A 6,916-nucleotide genomic window follows, 5' to 3' on the forward strand; every position below is an offset into this window, starting at 1 on the left:
AGGCGTGCCTTCTTGCTATCAGGGTGGGAGCTGTGTTAGGGATGGACTGTGGTCCTCATTGCAGCTCCTAGCTGAAGAAGCTCATTACCACATAATTGAAAGTAACTGCACTGATCATAAGATGTGATTGAGTCACATCACAGTGACATTTTCAGTTTTCAAGTATGCAATGGCATGTATTGGCCCTGTCGCAATCCAACAGGGGGCTGTGCACCTCAGTGACAGGAAGATAAAACAATTTTCTATTTAGCAGAGACTGAGTGATGCCACACAAACATCAGGGATTGTTTTGTCACGCCTTAATTATTATCTCCTTCTCTGGCAATTTTGCTAATTTCATAAAATTATTCTTCTAACTTTTGATTACTTTGTAGAGTGAAACGAATGGAAACAAATGGAGCATGCGCTCCATTTGTTTCCATTTGTTTCATGCTCTCCATTTGTTTCAAGAATTCTTAGAGTGCCAATTTTCTAATAAAACTTTGAAAAGAAATATGTTTTGATGTTATGAAAACTAATTTAAGAAAACAGTTTGAAATAAAAGTTAACAATGAATGTGGCTTTAAAGTTATGCAGCAGTTATTTAAGAGTTGTGTGAAAAACACTACTGCATTCAAATAAGTCTTGTTAATTTCTGACTATCCAAAGTTAACATTCCCACACAATTCACATCTACTTATTATATTATTTATGAAAAATTGTGTATTTTTGTGAAGTTGAAAAACAATTTGATGGTTTACGGGTTAACTACTCTAAAAACACAATGTTTAGTAGATCATTTAACAGAAGTTATTCATGTAATTGATGTCAATAAGGACGATATAGTGGTTTTAATAAATGCATTATTTTAACCCTTTTATCTTTAATGTTATATGAAAACGTTGTATTGATAAAACATCTGCATTGATTCATGCATTGATGCCATGGTTAGCACTTTCACCTCAAAGTGAGAAGGCCATTGTTAAAATCCGGACTGTGTTCTTTCTGTGTGGAGTTTGCATGTTCTCCTTGCATGTGTGGGTTTTCTCCGGCTTCCTCCTTCTTCCACTTTCGGCTTCTCCCATCAGGGGTTGCCACAGCGAACAAGTCGCATGGTAAATTTGGCAATGTTTTACGCCGGATGCCCTTCCTGACGCAACCTTCTCAAACCGGGCTTGGAACCGGCAGAGGTAGTTTCTCCGGATTCCTCCTACAGTCCATAAACATGCAACAGAAGTGTTAATGCAACACTAAAGAGTTGATTTTAACTCAAAACCAGATAACATGATCCTTATCTACACAGTGTTGAAGTGACACATAACACTAAATTTGAGTTAACTTAGTTAACATAACTCTTTTGGGTGTTAATAATTGAGCACTAGCAGGATTAACTTTATGTTGGTGTTGAATTAGCTCGATGGGAAGTGTCAAGATTTTACACTGCATGTTTTTTTACCCCCACAGAGTCATTTTTACTCTGCACATTTTAACTCTAACACCAACACTTGGAAAATAAGGGTGGGGCCTCAACTCTGAAAGAGTTTGATCAGTTTGACTAAGACGTGACACTGGGGAAAATATGTCCCTAGGAGTGCATATGAGCGTGCAGCCCTGCAACAGACTGGAGATCTGTTCACCCCCGACTTCGCCCAACAGCCCAAGGGGTTCAGTGGGTTCTGAAGATGGATGCATGGATGGACGTTTCCTTTAAATGAAAAAATAAAAACAGAGAAGGATAGACTGTTATGATGGCAGTGCAATTAAAATTGAAAAACCCTATGCAATTATTTTCTAAAATGATTGAAAAAAAGCTGTCTTTCTTTGCTGCATTACTTCATTTTATGACAAATTATAAATCATCAAAAAAATACTTTTGTTTTCTTCATTCATTAATCAATTTGAGCTGTTCAGTACACTGTGATCCCTTTGCTGCATTTTGGTTTTATAATGCACATAGTCCTCTTTTGAGCCTGGCTCTTTAAGCCCGTATTAGAGTTTAAATAATTGGACCAAGCCGTTGTAAAGTGGAAGTTTTAATGCTGCAGATCTTGTTTTTTGATGTTTGGATTCTGCTATCTGCAAAAACATTGGTAAATGCGATCCACAAGACAGGATAACACGTAAAAAAAAAACAAACATAATGGTCATGCAATTACCCACAAAATAAACTATTCTGCATAACCTCTTTGGGCCGTATGTCATAGCATCACCTTGAAAGGAAAATTAAATTTGATTGGAAATGAATTCAGGCATGTAGGAGTTTGGTGTTTTTCCATCAATCCTTTAAAATGAACTTTCAACTGGCTTTGATTAAAATTGGCATTTTTTCCCCCCAGATTGTAATGGCTCTATATATACCAGGTCCACACATTGTATTTGTTCTGGGTACTGATTCGTGTGACCATGAAAAGTCTTCTGAGTTCTGGAACTATGCCAATCTCTTAAATGAGGGTTTGAGAGTGAAGACACTTTGGTTTTTTGCAGCGGTTTAAAAATTAACCAGACATAAACTCTATATAATGAGAGTCTTGCACGTATATTTTCTACAGGTCACTCAGCCCCACTGAAGGTGAACCGTTTAGGGCAGGGGTCTGTAACTTTTAATAGTAAATGAGCCATTTGGCCCTGTTTCTTACTGATCAATTCCTTGTAGAAAAATTTGATACTACTTTGCATTCATTACGCTGTTACTTTAATCATAAAATTAAATTATTTTTCTCTTTTGGCATGAATCAAAACAAAAATGTAAAGAGAAACTAGCTTTTTATCCAAGTATGAATTTGTTTTTAACTTTTGATAGAAGCTCATATGACTTCCTTTCAAAATAAAAGACTTCCTGTGCCACCAAAGATCATCACAGTGCAGCTAATGTGCTCCTATGAAAGGTTTTAAACAATAAAAATGGAAGTTTTCTTTTTCCATTCTTTTTTTCTTAATCCTGCTGTTAACCTGAACATAAACATGCATTTGTCAGTTTATGATCCAGTAGAAAAAGAGCAGCCTGTAAAGAATGTAAAATTACTAACTACTAACCTTTGTTGTGTAGTATAAGATAAAATGTGCTTTAAACTCATGAAATAAACTAAGCCATCAGGAAAGTTAACGTTTGCTTAAAATTTAAAATCATCAGATTCTGGAGGATGCGTAGAGCAAACAAGGCCTTCTGATATGAGCAGGAATGTAAAAACATTCACATAGATCACCATAGCCTAAAAATGAATAAACTTAACTAATTTAATTTAAATCAATGTTAATGTAGTAACCCTGACTTTTAAAAATAACAATTATTTTATTTCTCTTAGCCAGAAGGTCACTATGGAGGGGGGGAAGGAGTCGCATGTGGCTCCAGAGCCCAGGGTTGCAGACCCCTGGCTGAGGGGAACTCCTGCAGCTTCACTTGGAGCTTGGAGGAGATTATTGGAAGACACTGCTATCAAGACATTTACTGACAAAGCCTCTTCCTTACTGTGGTCTTTCTGGTGCAAGATACTCCCAAAAACTTTCAGGTTGTTTTGACTTGAAAATTTGAGTTTGCTCATGTGTCTTGGAACTTGATTGGCACCACCTGTCCTGGCTGCCCACCTGATTCCCATCAGCCAATCAAAAAGAGTCCCTTCACCATTTTTAATATGTAAAGAGTATGTGCGTGTATCTTTGGGGTATTATGAGCAAAGATGGTGTATCTTTGAATGGAAGACAACAAGTGATTGGACACAGGAGTTTTAATTCCACAAACTCAGAACTTCCTACAAGGTTTTTTGATCCTTATTTTTTGCAGGCAAGATGTCTGCAAAACAATGTAGTGAAAAAACACAAACAGAATTTCACCTTAAGAAAGGGTTTTCATAACTTAATCTTTCTGCATGTCCATGTATCTGTGTTGTTGATTGCTGTCATAGTGTTGACTGGATGTTGTGTCTGCCCTTGTTATGCTGATTTGCAGACTGGGGATGCATCAGCCAAATGTTCTATAACCTTAACTACATAGCTCAGAAAAGGTTTCTGTTGGTACTGGTTTCTGTAGGTAAAGGTACTGAAGCAGAACTCAAATAAAAGACATTTTGACAATAATAGCAATCAAGTTTGGCTCTTTAAACAAAGTGTGTTGAGTCATTTTCTGTACATGCTGGACACTTTCCTGCTTAATGATATAAATCTTGTTTAATCTTCCATCATTTTTTAGCCATTACTTTTCTTTGTGCTTTTTTATTGATATTTTAGCTTTAAATTGATTGTTAGTATTGATTCAGATCTATATGTCTGAGGTGCTTCTTGTTTTTGGTTTTCATTTATTTGTGTGGATGCAGGAAATTTTTGATTTAATGCTACATAAATAAACAGATTATTTCTGACAAAATCTATCGGAGCCTTGAAATTGTTGCTGCCTCAGCTCTTAAGTACATGTCTAAAACATGAAAATGCTCCATGGCTTCAAACTCACATAAGCAAACACGGCCCAGTCGCCAAGCCACCAACATTTAATGAGAAGTCTGTGCAAAAGAAAGATCTATTCGAACAAAAATGGAAAAGTTGTTTCCTTATTTTCAACCAAAAAAACAAACAAACACAGATGCAGTGAACACTCATACTGTGCTCTTATGGCAAGAAACATGGGGATGCTTCTAAAAAAAGAATAGCATTTCACCGCTCTTCTAAATTGGGATCACCTCAGTTGCTATAGCAATGGTGGCAGACGACTACACTCCGTCTGAAGGTTTGTGCACTGATTTTTTCCTTAAAGCTTCACACATGTAGTTTGCAGTAATATTGAAGGTGGCATGCTCAAATGTAGTATAGCTCATTATGCTGTAGACAATTGTTTGAAGAGTGACTTCCCACAGTTCAAAACAACGCATCAGCGTCTCTCGAAGCATCTTGTTCTCCCTGTATCACAGCCTTCTCTGACATTCTTCTTTCCTCCTCTTTCACATCCAAAGTTGAGGGGAACACCCTTTCCTAAATGCGCCCTTCCTGACCGAGTTTCCTACTTTCAAACACACATCAACCTTCTCACCAAACATCCAGTAAAATCAGGTAAAATCAAAGGCCGTACTAAATTCTTTCTATATCTGATAGGCTTGGAATGATTGATCTCCAGAGGCAGGAGGCTGACATGGCATAGAAGATTTTCTGTTGAACAGTGTGTTCCTTATGGTGTTAAAATGAGCAGAAATAATGATCTTCAGAGGCTTGGGGAATTCAGCTTAGAACGTTTGTTCCTCAGAACATCTTTCCTGCACATGAACTAATCTTAGAATAGCAAACTGAATGATCATTTTTTTAAGAGTGCTGAATTTCAATGATACAATTTGAATGCTACCAGACATCAAGAGGAAAAGATTTCAAAATCCCATACAGAAATAATGCAAAGGTCAATGATCTTGAAGCCCTTTTTAACATTAAAACATATATTTTAGATTCCCAGCCTTCTTTTTATTTCCATGTGTGACAGTTTATTCTGTTTGGTTTATTGAAAAGTTCTCTTTTTACATTTGCTTACTGTTGTTTTGTGTTACACCTGTTAACTCTAATTATACAACAGAGACCACTATTTAGGTCCTAGCAACAAATATAAAAGATGCGTTTATCATTTGCATCTTTCCAATGTAACTTTATAGAAAGATAAATTATTTGGTTTCCTGCATACTAAATGGTAAATGACGTACACTTTTGTAGCGCTTTTCTACCTTCCTCAGAAGCCTAAGGCGCTTTACAGTCACAGTCCCACTGCAATTCACCCGTACAAGTTTGAGCCAGATTCCAGCTCTGACGAGAAAACAAAGACGTGGTTTATTTATGGAGCTATTTGTATACAAGTGGATGCATCAGAATGGAGCAGAGCAGGGAGCTTGTCTCCCGCCCAGTGTATTTTCTTCATCACAACTTAAAGTCTTTCAAACTTTCAAACATCCACAACAATTTGAACAAAGACATTTTCAGAAATGCCATTTTGAGCTAAATTTTCTTTATGTATGTCCTCCATCATCAGAAAAATGCCAAAGAAGATATTAAAAACACCAAAAACGCAATTTTCACCAGAGTGGATCTTTTAATACTGTATTTTGGGATGTTTTCTGTTGGTTAGCTTCATCAGGGTCTTTCATTTCCATATCTACTGGCACAGCTAGATGGCTTTAAATGTAGCCTTCAAAACGTATTTCTTTCATTTATAATGTAAAATTATAAACAAACAAACAATTTGTGGAAAACATTTAAATAAATTACTCATTCTTGAAATTGACCTATTTTCCTACAAAAAACTCATATTTCTACGACAACCAAGTGTTAATTTCCCATTATTGTATTTATTTTAGATGAGATTTTCTGACCTGAATAGGAACAGAATCAGAATCAGGGCAGGAAATGGTTTCCCCATCAGCCCTGTTGTCACCTCATGATCTCAGCTCTTGGTGAAAGAGCGTAACTGAAGAGGATTTACTGCTTGATCTCTCAGAGACAGCTGCAACCACAGAGATCACTTTCCTTGCTGTGCGCTCTCACGGGTCACCAACTATAGGCATAATATCCAGCTTTCTCTCGTCCTGGGAAGCAATTTGGTTTAGTGGGGAGTCTTTTAAAAGCTCCAGAATAATCCAACAGGGTTGAACAGGGGCAGTTTAGCCCAGTTAGAAAAATGTAGAGTTTTCCCTCATCTTTCTGGTGTATCAATATTTAGAAGAAGGGGATCATGGAAACGTAATGTATCGTGAGTCTGGTCCAAGCAGAAAATAATTTATTAACTCTGGCCATGATTTTATCTGCCTACAAACAAACTGTGTCCCAATTGACCTTTCTCTGTGTCTTTGCCTCTGATTGAGCTGATAATCTTTCAGTGTCAGAAACGCCAAGCTCTTACAGCCCCTGCTTGAATTTACCCTGATGACGGGTTCATCCCCATCTTCTTCTGTGACTCAAGAGCTGAGAGGCGGCATGAAGC

Source organism: Oryzias latipes, chromosome 19, assembly GCF_053564925.1.
Source record: "Oryzias latipes strain Hd-rR chromosome 19, Olatipes_Hd-rR_3.1".
In the NCBI taxonomy this organism is placed as follows: domain Eukaryota; kingdom Metazoa; phylum Chordata; class Actinopteri; order Beloniformes; family Adrianichthyidae; genus Oryzias; species Oryzias latipes.